Source organism: Platalea leucorodia (assembly GCF_965183815.1).
Source record: "Platalea leucorodia genome assembly, chromosome: W".
Classification (NCBI taxonomy): domain Eukaryota; kingdom Metazoa; phylum Chordata; class Aves; order Pelecaniformes; family Threskiornithidae; genus Platalea; species Platalea leucorodia.
In genome coordinates, this window is record NC_138859.1 from 31,441,595 (window position 1) to 31,466,482 (window position 24,888).

At 38.7% G+C, this 24,888-nt stretch overlaps 1 pseudogene across 1 annotated transcript in view; it reads right to left on the bottom strand.

Moving 5' to 3' along the window:
- The window catches only part of LOC309601675 (protein hinderin-like), a 158,145-nt pseudogene that overhangs the window by 18,442 nt on the left and 114,815 nt on the right, over nucleotides 1-24,888 (bottom strand). Inside the window, exons 9-10 of the transcript XR_014230903.1 lie at nucleotides 13,841-14,025; nucleotides 6,697-6,805 (exon numbers count right to left, since the gene is read on the bottom strand). The product of XR_014230903.1 is annotated as a protein hinderin-like (transcript). The remainder of the gene's footprint in view (nucleotides 1-6,696; nucleotides 6,806-13,840; nucleotides 14,026-24,888) is intronic.

Here is a 24,888-nt window from a genome sequence, read left to right on the forward strand (position 1 = left end):
AAGGATTCTTTCCAGCTTTCCATCACCACAATTTTTATTAAACATGTTACCACATCCCAAGCTCACATTCCACTGAGGAAGATACTGTATGTTCACAATCATACACATCCGCTCCCTCTCCCAGAGCGTTCGGTACCTAAGCCCTTTGATTTAAAATGCGAGCATTAAAACTGTATTAATAATCAAAGCACGGACCATGCAACACATAGGTTAAACCTGCATTTGCCTCCAATCCGTAATCAAAATATGAATGACAAACAACTTATTTTTAATTCCGCATATCCAGCTAAGGTGAGGGTGGAGGAAGAAAAGATAGTCAAATCAGGTTTTTTGACAAAGGGGCAAAGCACAGCACAGAAGGAACCTGAAAATATTTTTTAAAAAAGTATTTTGAGACTAAGTCTTAGGGACATGGTTTAGAGGTGGACCAGGCAGTTAGGTTAACGGTTGGACTCGATGATCTCAGAGGTCCTTTCCAACTTTAATGATTCTGTGATTCTAAGTTTTCATGCTGTGATTACAAGTGCAAACAGGAATCGCATCCAATGAACCAACATTCAAGATTTAACGTGGTATTTGAGAACCTGCAAAAGCACAGGGGAAAAAAGTAATTAAGATAACAATGAAGATGATGGTAAGAAGCAGACTTAAAGAGTTAAGTCAGCTTCATAATATGATTTGTACTCTATTTTCCTTTGCTTATTATTACTTTCAAACTACAATCAAGTTATTGTCATACCACTGAATGATGGAAACCTTGCCAACTACTTCAAAACTGACACGTTTTCTGTTGCACTGAACGTTCCCAGAAGACGTTACCCCTCATTTTAATACAAAATCCTGTCAGATCCAGAGAGCTAAATAAAAAAAATGTGTAAAGGATATGTAGCTGTAATAGACTTCCCCCAACTAGTCAACTTTGGAATAAAAGATGATCAAAAAAGACTCAAAGATCCAGTGCTAGATTAATGCAAATATCTGCCTGTTTGCAAATGTACTTTTTGATTAAACTAGCACACATCAAGTACAATTAGAAAGGTTATTTATAACTAAGAAATACATAATTCTGCTTTTTAATGAGGGTGACAATTACAGCCAACAGTTGCTAATTATCATTAATCCTTTGGCACTGCAAGTCAGAATTTCCCAATATGATTTTCATTGTCAGCAACAGGCACACCAAAACTGTTATCACAAAGCAGCTATTAGGTAGGCTGCTTTGACACAAATAGATGTTCCTGTTACACACAGTAAAGAAAAAGAAGCTGATGATGTGTTAAATTTGATAACTTCAGATGTAAATACAGAATGTCATTTCAAAATTTACTTGATGTCTACAACATGAAATATAATCAAGGCTTATAATTTTCATGGCTGAACCCAATTCCAAGTTTCCTAAGAGCCAGGCTTCACAGGTGAAATCTGATTTCAACACAAGCTTGAAATCTCCCATTGTTAGATTTGGTTTTGATCCCAGTCCTGGGTTCACATCTGCATTTCATCCCTGAGACTTCAAAGCTTTTAGTGGTCGTAACCAAACAGCGTTGATAAGGAGTAGTGTTTGCCCAGTCTGTACCAGTTTCTGAAGCAAAACTCTGGAGCAAGTACTGAAGATAGGAACGATTACTACTGATTGATTTCCTACTGTAGCATAGCCTTATTGCAAATATTTTTCTTACGTAGAGTATCATGAAAATTTTGGTTCTCAAAAACACTGAATTTTAAATCCTAACTTTCCAAAATTGCTCTAATGTATTTCTATTCATTGGTTAAAAATTTCTCTGTAAAATAAATGCCAAGTCTATAATAACAACTGTTGACCTAATTAAACACTTCTATTTCTGACAGCCACAATCCTCTAAAACAGAGATTATTTAGATTTGCTATGCATGTCTTTCCAAAAGAGAAGTTATCTCTGTTTTAGCCTTTCAGCCACCATCTTTTCAGACAGAAGCACTGGAAAACTCTCTCTTTTCATACTGGTCTTTAACAGGAAGAGAAACCTGGTCCAAACACCATCAGAGGCAAAAGATCATAATGCAGCCAGTAAATAAAGCCTTTAGAAGAGTGCTGAGATGCTCACCATCTGGGTCAGGCAATTGGAGTGGGATCAATGTCAGATATAAGTAAATGAGAAGGCAGAAAAGGAGAATTGTGAGCACTAAGCAAAGAAACCTATAATGCACTTCTTACAAAGTGCTGTAAAATTTACATTTATTTTTTAAGTATGAGAGAGATGGGTTATTTCTACATACAGAGGTGCCCAACTAAAATCAAGATAAGTGATATTAATGTCCTATGGTCAGTATTATTGAACCTCGAAAGCAATAAAGTATGAGTCAATAAATATTACATTTGCAACATAGTTAACATTCTTCTACTGCCTCTGGCACTTATTACACATTGTAACCGCAAGTCTACAATACATTATTCATATTTGGGGTGTCACTGAGTGATGGATTACTGTAAGAGAGGCTGTCCTTTAAATAAATCAACAAATAAAAATGCAAATGTTAACATTTTCAGCCACAACTTTTTCCGTCTTGATCGGGGAATGAAAATTTCACATTATATCGACAGCCAGTAGAGAGAACAATTAACAACCTACACTGTGAATAAGAGAGATTAATTTGCCAACGTCTGGTTTTATCACTTGCATATGGAACTATATAGGACTTTTTGTGCTGCTGGGAGTAGGCAAAACTTGCATCTCCTACCACGTTCAACACCTAACTCACCACCCCACTCCAAACACCCTTTAAATGTTCCTAAGTTAGATCTGGAATGAAAGTTTTCTCCTCCTTGTCCTCCTTTTGAATCATGAATGGTGTCTGATCCTAAGGGGGAAAAAAAAAATCTATTTCTTTGGCACTGCTTGCTTAGACTCTACAGTAGAAAGAACTTCATCATATCATCTTAAGAGCAGAACCATATTTAAGCATCCAACATGCACTGATCTGAAAGACAACTACTGTGTAAGTAAGGCAAAAGCTTAAATCTCATCACTGTCGTATTTCCTAACACTCAGCATAACAGATCTACTCTAGACTATTCCAGTGTGCATTATTAAGTATATAACTCTGCACATTATATTTTACATCAGATATTAATTTACTTAAAAGTCCCTGAATACACATTCACCTGAGATGTGCTAGGCAATTGGGTAAATAGTTTTGTTTTTAAAATGTCCCTAAACACAAATTTACACAATACAATCTTTTTATAAACACTCCAACGGGCTATTGTAGTCTAACAGATAATAATATAGCTTGAATACAGTATTCATATTGCAGGAACTTCTAAATCACTTATTTTAATGGCTACAAGAAACTTCACTCCAAGACAATGCATTCAGCTAGCATTAAAGCTCTGATTTAAAACTGCAACAAGAAAACATAGGCTTAATGCTGAAATCCCAGACTATCACTCAATCCCTTAATTTACCTAACTGTTCTTAAATTCACTTCTTAGATGCCCAAAGTGAAAAATGTTACAGGAGAATTATCTGTTTCCATGGTGAGCAGAACAACCTTTGCCTGTGTCTTTTTAAGTGCTTGATTATCTGCAGTGTTATAGGACTTACTGTGCCAAACTCGACACTACAACTGTTTCTGTGTGGGGAGAGCCTGACAACTGCACCAGGGCTGTGATCAAATTAAATGGTCTTTCACAAGGCACAATTTACAACACTTTTTTTTAAAAAAAGAATAGCTTAATACTTTGATTTAGAGCAGTTTAATTTCTGTTTTGCAACACAACACTTGTTTTGCTGAAATCAGTACCTGATTATACCTAAGGTAAGATCTAGTTCATGTAAAAACTTCTTCATTACTAAATGAAAGCATACAAATGCCACTACCTCCCCTTTCCAGCTCCCTTCCAGCTCACAGCCAAAACCCAGAGTCTTTCTTCTAGGCAAATGACAGTTATGGAAAAGATGTCCTTGGTTACCAAAAAGGTAGCGTTTAAGATAGTCAGAGGAACTATACTTTAGGGGTAAGGAACAAACTCTTCCAAATTTGCCCAGCCCCAACCTTGCCTGTGATTTTTTTTCCAAATGTATTAGCTTTGGTCTAGATAAATAAGCACATGGAGTAGAAAAGCTTTCCAGACCTGCTGTGAACATAATTTCAAGGGTCTCATGCAGGTGTAGACACTTGGCTTAAGAACACTGGATAACCAAACATGCAATGCTTGGCTGTATTATGAAAAACAGTGACAGACATGCATAGAAGCATGATGGGCAAACAAATCCACTATTAGCCCAACTCAGGATGCCGGATAAAGAAATGTTATTTTTCTTTCAGAGATATTACTGAAACCACCTTGTGCACATTCATTCTGCAAGTCTGGTCCTTCTACAGGTCTAGCACTAAGGCTCTCAAAGCACACACCTGTACCTTCTAGGGACACTTAATTCTTGTCCCAGACATGATTCATTCTGAGAGAGAGAGAGAAGAAAGCAGGATTGCAGCATTTTGTCCTCAAGCAGGAGGTAGCTGTAACACACTGAAGCCTCCGGTTGAGCCCTGCCAAGACAGGCTATCAAGCCAAGGCATCTTCTACCTGCCATGCCTGCTTATCCAGCCAGCCCTCCCCAGAAGCTGCGCTAGCACCCTGATGCCTCGTGCTGGCAGGGAGCTTCTGTTGCTTTCCAACACCTTCTCCCTGGCAGGCTTTCCGTTGCTGCTACCGCTGGGTGCCAGGGTTTGTGCTAGTTAAAGCTGGCACAAACATGAGTTGAATCTAGTCCTATAAATTTAAACAGTCAAAAGTAATTAGGTTTACACATACTGCCGAATAAATAAATTTGCTCTTAGGCTAGGGCTTTGTGCTGCAAGTTTCAGACCCGCGCCAACTGTTGTGGTTAAGCTGTTAACTCCCCCCAAATCACAGATTATAACGAACATGCTGACAAACCCTAACTTTAGTGGCACAAAAGCAGAAATAATTCTCAGTATTGATTAATTTAGTTAGTTACTTAAACCTGCAGTCTAAGCTTATAACCATTCAGTGATAAATTGAGACCGACCTGCTGCCCAAGCAGGTTTTTTGATGAAGGATAGGATCAGCTTTAGGTCTCCATAGAAATACTTGTCCATTTACCATTTTTAATTAGAGAAGGCCATGAGTAAGGGAAAGTACAACATGTCTGCTTAAACAGGTCAATTATACTTACAGCACCAATGGAGAGAAAGCAAGCAAGGAAGCGTGGGAGCACCCTAGAAATACAGGATTTTTCAAAATTTGTCATCAACTGGTAAAATAAACCTTTACGGATGACAGATAATCAGACTCCTTTTACTGATCACTTTATCTGATATGATTTCTAACAGCATATTTCAACAAATATTTTACTCCCCTCCATGGAAAAGAATGGACCCATCAATCCTCTTGAATAAAATTCCTTTTTCTGAGCAGTTGTTGTATGATGTGAATAATTGTATTTACTCCTCACTGCTTGAATGGGATCTCAGCTTATCACTATTAGACAGCATCAAACAGTATCTTTACACACTCTTTATCTGATATTACCATCTTGCAAAGGTAACCCATGCTTGTAAGAGAAATGCTTAGGCAATCTTGTGGTTTCTGTTTGTTTAAACATACAGTTACTTGTGGGAAACAGAGCCCAATCTATTTCACTTCTTAAATCCTCCCAGAATTATCATCCCTTCCTTCACAAGAAAAACAAAGTGTTTCCATAGCAAGTAAGTACAAATTTGTCAATATTGATAGTGGTGTTTCACCTATTACATATCACAAGTTCTCTCAGAAGACAGAAATAAACTGCCAGCTGCTGCCAAGAATACAGGGACAAGCATACACTTTCCTAGTCCACTGGGCCAAGAGAAGATTAAATCTGACTCAAGCCCTCTCGTTTGCCAAGAAACATTTAACTGTTCTTATGAACAGTCATACATTCTTGTCATCCCACTGCACAAAGTCATCTAACTAGTGGTGTAAAATACAGCAAATTCATACTTTAATCTGCGTTTACTTTGTTGCTTAACTAAAGATTTTACTATGAGAAAATGTGGGATATGATAAAGAAAAGCAAGGATTGTATGCTGTTTTTCTAGGCACTTACTGCTAGAATTGTAATCCTAAAGAAGGCAAGTTGTTTTTAGACTCGTAAGTCTAACAACAATACTGCTTTCTGTTTCTTCATTGGAACAGAAGTGATAATGCTGCTTTTCCAGTGCATTTAATGCAGATATATAGTATAATCAGGAATTGCTGACTTAATGTGAATTTGTTGCTTGTCATTAAACATAAAATAACTCTGGTACAAAGCATTTTAAAAGAAATTCCATTTGATAAAATATGAGGGGGAAGCGAAATCAGTGGGATTAAAATCTTCAAGTGGATTTAAAACCTAACAGGGGTTAACACCATCCATTCAAATTATTTACAAATGTATTTAATGTGTCAGGACTTGGAACATAAAATACTTTCTGTTCAAAATCTAAGTAAAATTAAAATGATAGAACTTGGCATATTCCTGCTTTTCTTATTCTAACAAGCAATTTAAGGCTTGCTATAAATGTTAAAAGGATATGGCAGTTTTTAGTTTATATTATCCAGCTCATGCTAACATGAAATATCATAGAAATTTAGCCACTTCCCTGCATCTAGGAGAATTTGATGGTTGTGTTTGCAGAATCTTAAACCAGAGATTACCTAGCGGCTTACCATGAAGTGTCATGTTGGATTAGTGATGTGGCTGTGGTTGCAAGGTTTTTGCTGCTGCCTATCAGCAGAGGAGATGTGGCTGCATCCTTCCTAGGTCCTGAAGTTGTCCCTGTGGAATGAAGCGAAGACAAGTCAGACATCAGAGGCTAGTAAGTTTTGGACAGATGTTTCATGATTCTGCATTATTACAGAACACTGGGACTAAAAGTTGCAACATTTTTGGAGTGCCATATATACAGTGAAATGGCAATCAAAGAGCTCATCAGTTGACAGTACTATGCATAGCATGCATTTCAGGATCACGAAGAATCAAATCTGTAGAATAAGTCATACTCTACAGCTTCCATCTTACTGCCCAAAGTTTGGCAGACTTGCACTGTTATCATTTCTTATAGTGGTCCACAGGATTCAGCTTGTTTCACAGATGCAGTTCTCATGACATGCTACAAGATGGTAGTTTTCCAAGTGTAAATATCACTATAACAGTATTTGCTTTCAATAAAATAGAACTGTTAGTCTATTCCTTCTTCCCCCCTCCCAATAACTCTTGAATTACAAAATAATCTAGGTTGAAAGGTGAAGTCTAGAAGTCACGTAGTCCAATCCTCCATTCAAAGCAGGGCCAACAAGATCAGGTTTAAGGCACTTGTCCAGTTAGGTTTTGAATGTCTCCACTGATAGTGAACCTACCTCTCTGGGCAACTTCTCCGGTTCCAGTGTTTGACCACCCTCATAGTGAAAAATGTTTTCTGTATAGCTAATCAGAATTTCCTGAATTGTAACTTTTTCACATTGTCTCTTGCTCTGTTGCTGATGACTTCCAAGAACAGTCTCATTCCCTCTTCTCTACACCCTCTCCTTAGATAGCTGAAGAAAGCAGGAAGATCTGTGCTGAATCATCTCTTCTTAAGGCTGAACACACTCAGCTTTCTCAGCCTCTCCCAGTAGGCCATATGCTCCAGCCCCCTGACTGTCCTGGTTGCCTCTGTTAGACTTCCTACAGTTTGTCAATGTTCTTGCCCTGTGGAGCCCCAAACTGGACATAGCACTCTACAGATACAGTCTCACCAGAGTTGATCAGAGGGGGTGTCACTTCAGCAACCTGATGACCACAATTTTGCTATTATGGCCCAGTATGAGGTTTGGTTAGTCCATCACACAGGCACACTGCTGACTTGTGTTCAACACTTGCTGTTCAGCAGGACACCCAGTTCTTTTCTGGCAAAACTGCTTTCTAGGTTGTCAGCACCCAGTTGGTCCTGTTACATGAAATTGGTCCAACCCAGTTGAAGGAACTGACATTTCCTTTTGTTGAACCTAAACAGGTTTCTGTCAAACCATTTTCCCAGCCTGTCAAGGTCCCTTGAATACTGGGCCCTACCCTCCAGCTTATTGACTGCTTCCCCAGTTGGTGTTGTCTGCAAACTTGCTGAAGGTGCATCCTGTCCCGCTGTCCAGGTTATTATTGTTAAGCAGTTAACCACTAGCAACTAGCTGTCAGCTGGACTGATGACAACCCTTTGAGGCTGGTGGTCCAGCCAATTTTCCACCCATCTTCCACCTTTCACCCACTCACCTGAGAACTGGGTTTTATAGATAGGATTTAGTTAGACAACTTGCATACAGGTAGTCAGAGGTAAGTGGAATAGGCAAATTAGGAGCAATCTGATCTACTACACAAAAGCCCGTGGGTTTGGGCTTTTTTAATCTAGCCTAATTAGCTCTGTCCAACCAACATCACTTAACTAAATAGTAAATATAGGGAAAGCTACAAGTCTCAGCAAAAATTAAAGTCAAATCAGTGTTTAGCTCTTTAAGTAATTCTGTCATGCCTAAATATTTCTCAGCTCTGTGAACAGCAACATTATCTATCATCCATGCTGAAACATGAAGCAACACAACAAGGTTGTAATTCCAGCTTCAGCGCAAAATTTACAGATGTCCAAGGGATTAAGATTATTTAAAATACTGCATTGATTTAAGATGTATACAAATATATACAATATAGTAAACCCGCATGTTTTAAGGTGTATTCTAGGGAGACTAACAAAAAAAATGGGTTCTTATCACCCTGCTATAATGCATTGTGCTTCAGTACCATGCAGTGAAAAAATCTCGCCTAACAAAGAATTAATTATCAGCGAAGGAACTCTTAGAAATATCATGGGGATATATGTTGATTGTGTGTCCCTGGTAACTTGATAGTGTGCCAATCCATGATGAGAAGAGTGGGTATGCATATAAAGACTGGAAGCCTCTTGCTTAGACTTTTGGCTTTATGATCGAATACGAGATACTTACTTAGAAATCATTTCACGTGACAGTGGAATGAGGCAGCTGGATTTTAAGAAACTAATACCAAACTAATAAAAACCTGGTGAGCATGGGAGAATATATTCAATTCCTAATATGAGAAAAGGCTGGCACACTGTCAACATGCTACATTCATAGCAAAGTAGATGTATTTCTCCGAAAAAGAAAATATATGGACTAGGAAGTGGCCAATACAGCCTCAAGGGGACTGTTCAAAGACTGCTTGAAAATATTACCAGGGCTAGAAATGGAAAACAAGAAAAGGAACTAAGTATGAATATACTGAGGCTGTTAGGCTGCACAGACATAAAACAGGGTTAGCAAGAAATCCTGAATAAGTGCATATCTAAACAAAAAAATGTTTAAAAATACATCTTGAAAAAGGCACGCAAGTCAATTGAGGGAAAAGAAACACCAAAGAGCAAGCAGGTCTATGAATATACGAAGAAGATTAAATCAATATTGATCCTAAAATGGCCAAGCTAATAATAATTTTAAAATATACTATGAGAAAAAAGAAAGAAAAGGAATATTGTCAAGTAGGAGATAATGAAGACCATGTTGATGTATAATACCTGCCTATATAAAGCTGATGAAAAGAAATTATCAGGGTGGGAAAAAAAGATACAAATTCTTTAGTCTGAAGGATATATATTTCAGGGCTAAAGGGAATTAGTTAATGAATTTATGAACTGACTGGTAATTATTTATGAATAGTCATAGAGAACTGGGGTGATACAAATGACAGCAAATTAATTAGATTTGCAGGTGTTGGAAGACAGTATGAGACTGGAGACCTTGCAGATGATCTAGAGAAGCAAGAAACATGGAAAAAGAATAGCTACATTCACCCTTGAAAAAAAATAAAGCTCATATATGGTGTGATAATCTAAATCCTGACACCAATGGAGAGAATCTGGAGTAGCAAAGAATAGCAAAAAACAAACTAGATGTAAGCTTGCAAGGCAAGCTACCCCCAAAGCAATTATAGATCTCTTCTAAATGGTAATGTTAAGAATACTATTTTCAATTTGGTTAACTTGGTATAAGAATGATTTAAAGTAGATTAAAGACTCAATTGAGAAAATTCAAATAGCTGTATATTTCTGCTTGAGAAACAGACAACTAAAACATGAAGAAAGTGGGGAAATACAGCAGTCTACATTTTGAAAGTGTAAACACTAAAAACGAAGAAATACAGTTGAGGCTGGTTCAAGCAGCAAGGGATGAAAGCAAGCAAAGGGAAATCTAGGTTGATAATCATGAAAGAAATCTTTATGAATTGAATAATACTAATATTCATAACTTACTTAACATTTATATAGTACTTCACATCTTCAAAGCGTTTCACTAATATTAACTAATTGCTCTATTCAATTGTAGGGAAGAGTCTTCCCTCAAGGGAAGAAGTTCCAGATCCTGAATCCCTAAGAAGCTACATTAGAGAACCTACTGAAAAACAAACACTATACAGAAAAATCAGCCCCTGGAAAAGTACAGATTCTATGAGCTAAAATAATTTTCCTTCTCTGGCTTTTTCTTTTACATATGGAAAGGAAAGCTATGCATGCTATACAATATCATGCAGATGCTATGTCCCCCAAAGAGATACAAAGGGAAAAATAGTTCTTTCTTGGTTTCAATGCAGAGATATTTCAGGAAGGGTGTGAAGGGGAAGACTTTAAACAGAAATGTAGAGAAGTGCCCAATATTGCAGAATGCAATGGATAGAATCTAGTTTAGTTTCCCAGCCCAAAAGCAAAATTTTCCAGGGCAGAAAGGAAGAGAAACACACATTTCTGTACTCCAGTGCTTTTTAACTAGACAAGTTGTTAGACTGAAGTACAAATTGACATAGCTGCTGGTGACACCAATAAAAACAGTTTACTGCTGAAAAGATCTAAGACTTGAGGATTGTTTCATTTGCTTAAAGTTTTGCTAATAAAACTAAAAAAGTTTGGATACAAGACACAAATACCTGCTAAAGCACAGGAATAAAAATTAAGGAGCAAACAGAAATAGGAGACAAAAAGCAACAGTGAGAGAATAAAAGCTGATTGCCTAAGCTGATCCAGTAAGCTTCTACCTTGAAAAGAGAGCAGAAGTGCCCCTTTCACTCCACGAGGTGATGGGACCAGGTTAACAATGCTCTTCTCCCCATTACTAAACATCTGCAGGGAGAAAGGAAAAGTGGGTTTATTAGGAAATCACCCTTTCCAAACTCACTGCACTCACAGTAAGCCAGCAGTCCTGTGGGCAGTAAAGCCTTCCACCATTCAAGCATAGTAATGGTTTCCTGATTAATCATTTTATCTTCTCGGAAAAAAAAAAAAAAACAAACAAAAAACAAACATCTAAGAAGACAAAGGTAGCTGAACAAGACAACATCAAATCTGGTACAACTGCCTATGTTGCTGTGGAGGGACACTATCATGAGTTGCACTGTCCCCCAGATGCACCCACTGTTCCCAGTGGTACAGGGAGATTATACAGTGAGCCCAAAGACCCACATCAACACTGGCACTGCACTAAGGTGTGCTTGGAGAGAGTCTCCATCCTGAAGAATATACAATTTAAACAGACAAGACAGATCAAGGTATGAGAAAAATAAAACTCTGTAGCAATAGGTTAACATCTGTTTAAGTTTTCAGTGGACATGTTTCTGTACACAGTATCCAGCACTGCTGTTTTCTGACCAAAAGGCCACATTAAGGTATGTGGCTAAATAACATGAAGTTTCATGCCTCAAGATGTCATCTTGTTGACTTTATTCCCCTTTCCCATATCACATGGCTTAGCTAGAGCTCAGGTAAATGCACTGCAGTAGAGGGATCACTTCGTATTGACACAACAGGTAGTGAACACTGTCCGAGACAGACCTCCAGGCTTGCCAGCTCAGCACTCTGACACAGTAAGGCAAATACCATATTTTTATAAATTTCACCACAGAAAACAATGTTAGCATCCCTCGTTTTATTTTTACGAGATGCTACATAATTGCTTCCTAATAAAAAAATAATTTCTGAAGCAAAAATCCCAGGTCAGCAACAGATGGGAAGATCCAGCAGAAGCAAGGACAGAGACAGCTAAGTCCAGAGCTAACTAGAATTAAGAAACTTGACATTGTGCCCTGGTGATCCCCAAAGATGGAAAAAACACTTTACAAGTATGTGTGTATGCTTGTTAAAGGAATCCAAACATATAACAGAGGGAAGCCAATTAAAAAGGTACTAAATACAGAAGACTTCAACTTCAGTGATTAGTGCTAGGTAATTAGGCCTTGTGATAAACAAGCCATTCAAATCAGTAACAGACCTGAGGTTGTTCCACAGCTTGAAAGCATTTCTCTGAACTTTATCTGGTATCACAGCAAGTGCCAATGTTTATAAGTTAAATTTTGCCATGCAGCTCTACATCTTCAAAGCTAGCAATCCCAGTGTTTGTGAAAGATACCCACCATCTTCAGACATTATGCTGACCACTACAATCACTAAATCAGCACAGGTGCAGCTCAGTTGCTATATGCAATAGCCAGGTGCAGCTTGTAACTTCTCCTAAGTACTATAAAAATGAAATGAATGAATGAAGAAGAGGCCAAGTTAGATTTTTTTTTTCCCAAATCTATGGAAAATAAATTACTTTTTAGGGACTATCCCTATCCAAGGAACAAAACACATCATTCAACTGTGAAAAATCTCAATTTCATCACTACAGTATTGAGAAGGAGGGGGGAGAAGGAAGAGGAAAAGAGAAGAAAAAAATAATGATAGCTGAAAAAAACATAAAAGAAAACCATCAGTGAAAATTGCCCCTGAAACTTTGCAGAATTGTAACGGCTTTCTCTTGCTTAAATTGATTGGTGTAGCAATGTTATAAAATGACTATTAGGATTCATTGTGCACAGCAGAAAGTGTGAAATGTCAGCAGACTATACAGCAAAAGTAATGGGTCCTGAACCCCTGTTAGTCAAAAATGATTTTGTTTCAAATTAGAAATTGACTTTTTTGGACATAAGCCCTTTACAGGATTCCAATTTTTGTAGCTGTGCCTTGGAAGAGATTAACTTCAGCCACTGTTTGGGTCCAGGCTGATGATACCCTTTTGAAAGTTTCTTCACAGGGACTGCTTTTTAATGTTGGTACGGTATTAACCAATAACACAAGTTATTTGTTCCTTTGAGAACTGCACCACATTTCTTCTCATTTTGCCATTTTCTTTATTTTTATGCAGCAAACTGGCTGACAAGTTAAAATAAATAAGAAAAAAAAAAAGCTAGCTCATAATTGAACCAAAGATTATGTTCAAGGCTTGGCAGTGAAACATCCAAGCTGCTTTTGTTCCCAACCCTTTCTCTTCCTAAGAGAGACTGCTTCTCTGCTCCTTAAGTGGAGGTACTAAGCTAAAAGCAGGATAGATTCTAGCCGTACAGACATCCCTGTGTGGCAAAATATCAGGTTGTGATGGTGGAGCCATTACTTGGGGAGGAAAAGAATGCGAAGAAGATTACATTTCAAGAGCAAGCCCCACTGCACTTATTCTCTCTGCTTGCTAGGAAAGGAAAAAGACTTGTTGAAGTAGCTTTTTGAGATTAAAGAGCTATTTTTTCCCTTCCATCAGGAACACCAGCCAAGAAGATCACTTGCTATTTACAAGGCTTTCTATGCTTTTTATTACTTTAAATGTAGCTACCTTCTCTTGGGTTGTTTTAAGCAAATTGCAGTCCTCTCCCTCTAATTGTGAATTTTACTGATACGCTCCTGAACACACATATACAATTTCTAAATGCCATCAGCACACTCATGGCCCTGCAATACAGCATGCTTCCCCTTACCTTTCCTTGACTTGGTGCCTTCCCTCTTGGTTTGCATCAGTAGGCTTTGCCCATCTTCCAAGTTTGCACCAAAACCAACCATTTTCTTCCCTGAACTGCTCCCACCACTGCTCCCTGGTGTTCTGGAGGTTTTGCTCACTGGAGATGTCCTCAGAAAATAATCTTCATGTTTCAACACCGGTACACTGGGAGGAAAGATCATGCTATTACATGATGCATTCAGCCCTTTTAACACTGCACCCAGCCCTCTCCCCCACTTTCACTCTCCAGAAGCATAACCGTCATGCTGCTGGTTGAGCTCTTGTTGAATCCATTTACAATGCCTGAAAGCAGGATGCCTAAGGATTGAAGAGTTACCAACCTACTTTATCAGAAGTCTTTGGTTATCAGCAGCTGGCAGCACTCTGACAATATTATTTGGAGTTTTGTGGCATTTGGCACATTCCCTAAAGCATTAGGTCCTGGATTTCCTGAGTGGTTAGGACAGGACAAGTGGGATGAAGATACAGAAAGTACTTTGTCCAGCACAGTGGAGCAAGGTTGGAAGAAAGAGTAATTAAAAAAATGCTCACTTTGCTAGGATAAAGGGGAAACAGAGAAGATTATGTGAAGAGAAAACTGGAGTAATGGTTTGCAAAAGGGAAGCAGATCATAGAATCATTTAGAATCATAGAATTGTTTAGGTTGGAAAGGACCCTTAAGATCATAGAATCCAACCATTAACCTAGCACTGCCAAGTCCACCACTAAACCATGTCCCTAAGCACCAAATTTACACATCTTTTAAATACCTCCAGGGATGGTGATACATTGATTAAAGAAGAAAAGGGATGAGAGGAGATGAGACAAAAAGAGGTGAAATGAATGAACAGAGGTACTTGTAAGCAGGATAGAGAATGTATGAGCAAACTGGTGGGAGTATCTGGTGCAGCAGTTTGAGTAGAGTAAGAAAAGAGAAAGCTAACCAGAACCATTATGGTTCAAGATGAACTTCAGCAAAAGATCGTAAACGCTGCACAGATAGTGCCAGGAGGCAAATTTGGTGATGTGGAGCAAGCATGACTTCAGTCTCTGCAGACACAGGCAATCACAAAACATTTTGGGAAGGCAGGAGGCTATGGAGACCCATCTTTCTCCCAGTAAAGACAACCTACTGCTTTCAAATTCTGCTCTCTGGGAAACAACTACTGCTTTAAATGAGGATTCCCAACATGTATACATCATTAGCCCCATCACCATTATAAAAAGCAATTAAAAACATAAAAAAATCTCTGGGTTATCCACATTAAGAAATACAATTCATCCCAAGATTATACTGCTCTACTCGCAATCACGGGAGTGACATACAGCTTTCCTAAGTTAACAGAAGATTAAACAAATCTTTTTCCTGTTTAAGCACCAATTTTACATGGGCAACCCAAAGACTGCCACTGAGTTTGTATTATTTGGGATACAGTTTTGTGGAGGTTGATTCACAAGAATCTTTTACCTAAAACTTACACTACTAAAGTTACTGTACATCTGAGGAAAAAGCAGATATCTGACGTTCCCATCAGAAAATGATAGCTAAATTAAAAGTTTCAAATCAATGTGCTGTATAAGCCATTGTTTAATAGGGCCCACTGCACCTGTTGGACAATTAGTATTACTCCTGTATTATTAATGCAGAACATTTATATAATGGCTTATGACCTGAAATAACTGGCTGAAGTTACTGGCTGAAAACGTCTCTGAATAACCTCCGTTTACTTTAGGGCTTCAAACTGTGTGGCCACTAACAATACTGCAAAGTGTTATTAAAATTTATGGTGGACTAAATTAGTATCTTATTTGAATTATATGAAATTATTAACCTACTAATTCCTGCAACCCAGAGTACAGCAAGAGGTGGGTTTGGACCCTAATAACTGTTTAAAGAGGCTTAAAGGTATAATACTTGACCAGATTTCTCTGATAATACAGGAGTTGATATTCCATTTGCCTGTACTTGAACGATTAACAGCATTTAAAAACACTGAGGTTGTCATTATTTGGATGCTTTCTGAGTTTTTAAAGTACATTTAATTGCAACCTACAGATCTTCTGTGAAGACAGTGACCTTTGGCTTGTAGATGAGGAGGCGATTACTCAACTGGTTCACTGCAATACCTTTTACATGGTGCGGATACCTCTAGAATACCAAGTTCTGGTTTAAATAATGCTATGGCAGAGGCAATTCAAACAGAAACAGACACCAAGAAGAAGTTACAGAAGCTAATTTATGAGGAAATAACAAAAGCAAGTGTATTTGCATTTACAGCTCACTAAACAATTAATTAGAGCCTGGTTCTTTAGTATTTAATAAAAGAAAGCTCACGCTAAAGTTTTGCTCAAGTAAGGACAGAGAGTCCAATCTTAAAATGATAAACAATCTGAGAGGTGTGCAGACCAAGGAGGGAAAGGGATAATGCAGAGATACAAAAATTCAATAATTAACAATGTACCAAACTTAAACAAAGAAAACATAAGGAAAAAAAAAAATCTATTTCAGAACATAGTTACTCATTCAACTCTGGAATAATTAGTAAAATGAATGATGTGACTATTGCAACCTGGAAAATTTAAAACTAACATATGGTCCAAAGGGATCAGTTATGTATAGCTAGAGAGATTAAGCGACAAAACAGGTCCTTCTCTATTTTCAAATCCAGCAATCCATCGTATCACTCAAATGCAGCTTGGTTAGTAGAACTTCCTGCAGGGCACCACAATATCCAATGAATTTTCATGCTATTCCCTGAAACAGAGAAGACTGTCTAAATAATGACCTTATTAACCTACCTAACCTACATACTAAGGCAGGAGTTGTAGAGTAGCGTCGACAGAAAAGTGAGTCTCAGCACTGCTGCCTCCTTATGAATATCGAAGTACATCACCAACAAAGAAAAACACACCTTGAATGTTTTTTTCCATTTTGTCTGAGCCTCATATCGCGATATTCCTGCTGAGCGTGAATAGCAAATTTTAAATGTCATTCAGGACCCATTGAATACTGCTAGTATTTGCATTCCTTAAAAGTAGAAAAACATTAACCTTTTGTTTTATTGAATTAAAATGCCATGAAAATGCTGATGTAGTCTTCAGAGACTGAAATACTTTTACAAAGAAGAATAGCTGTCATTTATTAGACACAAAGAACAATTACTTGATAGGATGCTTTCTGACAAAAAGCAGATTGGTATTCTCATCATAGAAAAGGCATTGTAAAAAAACCCAGCACAGACCTCTGAGACTTGAATAATTTAAAGCTGCATTTGGTGCAATTTGAATTTTTCTTTAGGGAGGCAAAGTTAAATACCTTTAATTTGTTCTAATTATTTCAAATTTGCAGGTTAATTATGGATGATCATTAAATAACAAAAAGGACTATCATCTCCACAGAGTTTTACCTCCTACCCTCTGCATTACTTGATAGATTTTAGTATGCATGAATTAACTTTCTAAATAATCACACGGTTTGACTAAATGGCTCAGTAAAATGAGCTCTGATCCTCAGAATGAGCATTAATGGACATTAGAAAGGCTATTGGGACCCATGTTACTTACATTATAAGTATTTTTAATGAGGTCTTATTTACTAATCTTTATGTACTGTTCAAGTTAGAGCGCCATATAGATACATTATTCTGCTTTAATAGAGGAAAGTCAGTTCTTCAAAATACTAAAACAAATGTCCATTTAGAGCCAACTAAATTCATTTTTAAATTAATGCATGAAAACTCTGATAGAATTTAACTTGTTTTAGCTGCTCAACCTGATGAATCAATCCAACATAATGGTAGCCTTGGTCTGCAAATGGAGTTTTAAAGATCTATTGAATCGCTAAGCAACTCAAGCAGCTAAGACTCTTGCCACAGAGTAGCATTTACTACCAGCATGTGTACACCCATGAGGTTTCATCTCTCCCCTGCTCTGTACCTAGCGCTCATCTGACGGGTTCCCAGTCATCGATACCAAATTTGTATGCTCACCTTTCACTGAACTCTGATCCATGCATTTTTCAGTGCAGATCAGTGGCATCCAGAGAACACGACTACGTTATAACTAGTCAGAAACCCAAAACGCAAGGCAATTCATGCTTCCAGTATATAAGTTCAACAGATGGCTGCCTTAATGGTACCCTACTGCACCCTGTTGAGGCAAGGGCTTGCGAGTTTAACCATTATCAAACTAACAGATTGCTGTGGTAGGTTAGTTCCAAAAGCAAACATGTTGGAATGTTATTTTCCTGTTCTGCAATTTCTGTTTTAAAAATAAAATAATTAGCAGTTCATGTGTGCAATCTGCTGCAATTATACCAGGCCAAGAACACATAACACTTAATGATGCAAAACTGGTGATAAGTAGACAACCCAAGCAATACGTTTTTGTAGTTGGAACCTGTATTGCCATTTCAGATGCAGTTTGACAAACAAGCTGAAAATTGCTTCCCCCCGCCACTTTGGCTGGGAGAGTTTTCAGCCAGATCAGCTTCCAGAGTCAGCTCAGTATAAAGCAGCAGTATCACAAGTGCTGGGACAAAGAAGAAGGTGTCAATATATCACGGGATCTTCTTTTCAACAGGGGTCCAAATTTAGATCAGTTTAAATCAAGTTATCAAACCACACTTTTGAAAACCACCAGTTCCAAAGTGGGACTGTTTGGGAAGTCGGTTGTCTGCATGGCAAATAAAAAAATATTCGCAGGGAGAAAAGGAGGACTGTAGACTTTGGATGAGTGGATCTAAGAAGCAACAACAGTGGTCTCCTGAACAACCACAACTTTTTCAGTCCTCTCAAGTGTACTGTGTTACTCTTTGTAAGCCCCTACTTCCAGAACTACCAAGTGCCACAGATTTTTCAAGTGTTTTTTTCCAACAACGTGTCAGGTAGGGCAGTGTGATTACCCTAATCCGCAAGGCAAAGAAGATGATAAACTGATGCAGTAAAGAAGCTGAGCCCCTGGACAGCAAGCAGGTCAGCAGATGTGGAAGAGAACTGGAACCAACTCCCAAACACTCAACTCGCTAAGAAAAGGAGACACCTGAAATGAGTGCATACACTGTGTATGTCTGCTTAGAGCTAATCACGAGGAAAACCCTGACAACAGAGGTAGAGTTTACAGCCCTCCTTAGCACATCTCCATCTGCAACCTGGAGTCCTCTTCTGAGGGGACACAGCCTGCCCCTTCTTTCCAGCAGAGCTGGGAAGAAACACATCAAGATGTACAAGCTAGCAGAGCAGCACATGGGAAAGAGGAGAGAGATTGGTCCGCTCACTCTTGCTTTGTGTGCAACACCGCAGGATGGCTGAGTAGAGCTGGAAGGGAGGTAAGAGTGTTGCAGGCGAGGAGGAGAAGCACAGCGTGAACTTCAGGGCAATCTCTCATCCTTGAATGCCATCACCCTTCCATTCCTTGCCACAAAACCAATCTGCTCACGTCAGCAGATCAACAACCTTAAAAACGCACTGTTAAAAATCTAAAGCCTATCATACTGAAACATAGAGTGCTTGGAAAAAAAATCTAAGCTTAACATTTTTCCCCTCCATTAAAAAGCAGGAAAAATATCCTATTCTAATATGGACCTTGAAGGCCTAGAGTGAGATTTCGTGGCCCAATTATGAAACCTGGCATTTTGAGGCTTATGTTAGATGCATCAGCATGTTAATGACACTGCTGGGATCTAGTGCATGTTAATAAGAAACAGCTGCTTTCCTTTCTAGAGAGTGTGTTCATTTATAGTTTTGAGATCATAGAATAGTTTGGGTTGGATGAAACCTTTATAGGTCATCTGGTCCAAGCCCCCAGCAATGAGCAGGGACATCTTCAACTAGATCAGGGTGCTCAGAGCCCCATCCAGCCTGGCCTTGAATGTTTCCAAGGATGGGGCATCTACCACCTCTCCGGGCAACCTGTTCCAGTGTTTCACCACCCTCATCATGAAAAAAGTCTTCCTTACATCTATTCTGAATCTACCTTCTTTTAGTTTAAAACCATTACCCCTTGTCCTATTGTTACAGGCCCTGCTAAAAAGTCATCTTTCTTATAAGCCCCCTTTAAGTATTGAAAGGCCGCAATAAGGTCTCCCTGGAGCCTTCTCTTCTCCAGGCTGGACAACCCCAACTCTCTCAGCCTTTCTTCATAGAAGTGTTCCATCCCTCTGATCATTTTTGTGGCCTTCCTCTGGACTCGCTCCAACAGGTCCATGACCTTCAGGACCAAGTCCATCTCCTTTCTCACATATTTTTCTAGGCAAAAGGCAGGAGGGCAGGGACAGGTAGAGGAACACCTCAGCAGTCAGCGAGAGTTCTGAAACTGAAATATAAATATTATCAAATCTGCTTGCAATGAAAGGATTCTTTGTCACAGAAAATAGACAGTAATTGCCTACAATCTACATGTTATTATTCACACAATATATTGCTGGGGAGTGATGCAGAGCATTCATCTCTTACAATCCTCTTCAGGCTCAGCGCCCTCGAATCCAGTAATGCCTGTGGCTGTATCAGGTTTCTCTGTTGTTTTGTTTTTTTTTTTTTCTGTTGAACTGTCTCTCCTGGACCTACTGTGTTTGGTTTACTTTTCTCTCATCTTGGAGGAGTTATACCAGCCACTATGCTAAAAACTTTTCTATATATCAAGCTGTACCAGGGTACAGTAATCCATAGCACGGCTTCTCCAGACCACTCTTTCAGAGACCAGTTCTTTCCCCATTCCCTCAGTGACCGGTGCTCAGATATTTAATTCCACCAGCAAGAATTGAGGCCACATATGCTTTTAATTAACAATGACCTATTAGATCATACCAGCCATAGGTGAAACTCTGGCCTCATTGAATCAATTAGAATACTGCCTTTATCTTCAATGAAGTCAGGACTTCACTTAATATACACAGTTAGAGGTCCATTTGTAGCAAGTACTAAGCTAAATTCCACCTAAAATTATATTCATGCCTTCCCTTTGAAGCCCTGTCCTCATTCTGCTTTAAGTTAGCTATATTCCAACTCCCTACCAGCACCTTTCCCACATATCTTAGTTTTACTAATAAACAGCGAAATGAGCTCTGATCACTTTTCTCTCTTCTCTTCTGAATCCAAAGAAAATTCCAACATAAAGGTTTTCAGACAGTCATAGAGAAATGGCCACAGAAAACAGACTGGCAAAGCTTTAGCAGGACAAAATGCTGTGATTGTGTGTTTGGCCTTTCTTACAGAGCAGAGCAGCTGTCATTCCAGCAAGCAGTGCTGTCAGCCTTCACAAAAGAAAGTCATGTAAATGTTAAGTCATAGGTATAAAAACAATCCTTCAAAACAGTGTCTGTATATCTGAAAAGCCTGCCTAGCTGTCACCAGTGAAAGTACCATAAGGAATGATGCAAAAGCCTGTTTAGGACAAACAAAGTTTTTGAACTAAATCCAAACTTCTCCAGTAGATCAAGCCACGACACTCTCTCCTTCAGAAGGAGAATCACGTGTTCTTCAGGAAAGTGAATGCCTGTCTTAGTGCCTTATCCAGCATCACTATTTGGCTGAGAGCCAGCCCCATTCACAAGGTGCCCATCAAAATGCCATGTGCAAGCTATCACCTGAACAAACATCCCCCTAATTAGATTGCAATTTGGTTGTGATAAAGGCATAGAAGAACAATTCATCATCCCTTCTCAACTTGGCTCACCCAGGACAAAAGACTTTACAGTAGATAGGCTGCACTGCAAAACAGGCTGTGGCTGAGCTGTTGCTGCAGAGATCAGTCTGAGTGTGCAGGTAACCACCTGCTTGGTGCAAGAGTCATTATGTTTTCCTTCACTAAGACTATCGGTACATAAGCACTCTCTCCTCCATAGGAGTTTCCAGACAGGCTGATAGGTGTTGATAACAGGAGCTTTCAGTAAATGAGCAGCAATTGCAAAAGCCCTTTTTCTGATCATGGATCACATCATGGAGCAATCATTTGCTAAGGATAAGTGACAATATAGCAAAGGAGGGACACAATAAGAGTTGAAAAGTAGGTACTCACAGGGTTTCTGGTATGCCCTACTAACAAGGCATTTTGAAGAGATGCCTACTTAGAGCAACAGATATTTAAGATTTCACTCTTGTGTGCAGGTATTATGAAGAGTTACATATGCACAGAAAATAAGAGTTTTGGAGGATCCTGTAGTGCCTATATGCAGACAGAAGAGTTATAAAAGACATAACATCTACAGCTGCTTCTGTTCATTGACAAAGTTACACTTGATAGATGCTAACTTTCAATACTCAGGATACTGGCATGATAAATTATCATCCCTGGTTTCTAAGTAAGGAAATGAAGGACCATAAAGTTACAAACTTCTCACACTGATAGCAGTGAAAATTAATAACCACTAAACTGGGCAAATACACGTACCCCTAAGGATTCTGAGGTGACCTTCTGGGTCACTGACAGCTCTCCTGATATCAGGGAACATGTTGCAGGGAAAGCCTTTCATAAATGCATCAAATTCCATAATAAACACAATTAGAGGTTTTATCTTTCCCATTCTTCTGAGGCTGCTGTCCTTGAATCTTATTTCTCTAATGATTAGGAACCATTACCACCGAAACCAACATGGGAGCACCCTTACAGGACTCATCTTTTTCTATGAAAGTTCTGTCCTCTTATTCTAATCATCTTTATCTGTATCACATGATGATTGAATCATTTTTAAGCACAGATTACTATTATGTTTTAGGGTTATATAGGTCTGTTAGTGTCGAAGACTGTAATGCTTTTCCTATTCCAAAAAGCCATCAGAGGCTCAGTGTGTTGGCATGGGCTCAGTCCAGGTACAAGGCACAGCTCTAACATGATGCCAACATGTCTCCTTGCACCACACTGGATCCCCAGCCAAATACAAACCTGATGTGGTTTTTGATTCTTGTTTTATAGTGATCAAAAACAATGACATGTTAGAATATAGCCAGATCTGCAACTATAAATGTACATGGCATCCTAAATGCTCTCATACTAGGATCTTTTAAAATGGTGTCATACGCTATCCCACTTCTGTTGGAAACACCCCTCCTGATGCATCTTTACACTTCATCAGCCTTTTTTCCATGATTAAATCACATGTGTGACATGGTCACTCTATGATTAAGGAGTATATTAATGATTTACTACTACACTAGTACTCATCTATATTATATTGCTTAGTAAAATGAAAACAATGAGATTGTTTATTGATCTGCTTTTAAAAAAATCTTAAAGCCCAAAAAGAAGTAAATAGAGATGTTAGACTTTGGACTTTACTCAGATTAGTGGATTACCATGCTCAACAGATGTAGATTTGACAAGGTAGCTCTTGGTAAAGGTTTAAAATATCACTTCTGGCCACTTCAATTGCCTTGAATCCACTGAAGTTACATATTTCATAGAGCGTGTTTGATGGCTAGTGACTGAAAAATCAGGTATATAAAATCAGGTATATAAAATCTGTATTGCAAGTGCAATACAGAATTAGACACCTAACTGATGGCATACAGCTCTAAAAACCATGGCCTGGGCCCCACAAAAAACAACACACTGAAGATTTTCTTTCAGTGCATGGATTTTATGTGAATGTAATAGCACCACCAAATATTGACTCAACCAGGATGTTTACGGAACAGATTTAACATTTTTTTGTGCTCTTATATTCAGGAAATAAAGAGACATAATAGAATTGAAACCACACAGAAACCATTGCCTTGTCAAGAGGCATGTATCAGTGAGATACGTATTGGCACGCTCTGATGTCCAGTATCAAGGCAAGGAACAAAAGGGAAGAGATCCTGGCACAAGGCTGTGTGCAGTGAAGCTGTGGGCTCTGCCCAGGAGGCTCTGGGCTGCTGGTTCCCTGCCCCTAGAAACCGAATGTGACAAATAATACACCATGTATTTTCGTTAGTCCAGATACAAACAGCTACTGCTATGGATCTTAGGCCTTGGAAGTCTACCTTTGCACAAGTTTGTTATAACCTGTTTGGAAATGTCTGTCCAGAGCTGTTGCCATCAGTGCCACTCTGACGCTGTGATGTGGGTTTAGAGACTTGCATTATTTGTGTTGCCAAACCATATCAGCCCTACTGAGTCTACAGCCAGTATATAAATTTAGCCCATCTCTGAGAGACATGACTTTGTCAAAAAGAATGCAAGATGTAAATGGAGATTAAAGGAGCACAAAGTTAAAAAGAAAAAAAGGATTAACTACGCATCAATCAAACAGAAGGTCATGTATTACACACAGAGGTGAAGCCTGGTACTATTGACAGAAGACTGAAGATACTTGCATACTGTTTTGTTTCAAACTCCTGTGTGTGCTAGAAGCCATATGTAAACTTTTCTACACAGAAGAGCTGATGATTTGTCACTGCAGGTGATTTACAATACCTCTCTCCCTCAGTCACTGGTGATATCTTTTGATTTAGATTTTAGATTTTAGATTTCTGAAAATCTGAAAAAAACTCAGAAAAAAACTCTGAACTCTAAAAAAAAAGGTCTCAAAGACATAAGATATGATACAGGAATGTTGTAGTCAGAACAGACAGAGGCAGGAGTCACCATGACGTGACTCAGCGGTTCCAAAAGTCAGAACAAGTTAAGGAACGTGGTAGGAGCATGCAGCCAAAAGTTCATGCAACACCCAAAACAACGTGACGTCTCACGTAACTGAAGGAGTAAAGAAGAGAAGGTGGTAGATAAAATAAAAAAAGAAGCAGCTTTGTCACTTTCCGCAGAGCCCTATAGACCAATACAGTAGACAACTGGCCTTCGAAGGAGGGTTTCGGAGAAGCAACAGTGACATGATCTGAATAAGCAGCCAAAATACCCATTTGGAAAACTTATTTTGAAGGAGAAGAATGAATATTGAGCAGTCAAAGAAGACTTTACAGTAGTCAAGGTGCAAGATGAAGGACTAGAGCAAGGGGTGGTGTTTTAACTGTTGACACACTGAAGTCATGTTTTTGCTGCAAAGGAGAAGGAAGCTGCAATAGCTGTCAGCAGCCCAGATGCATATGGAGATGGAGA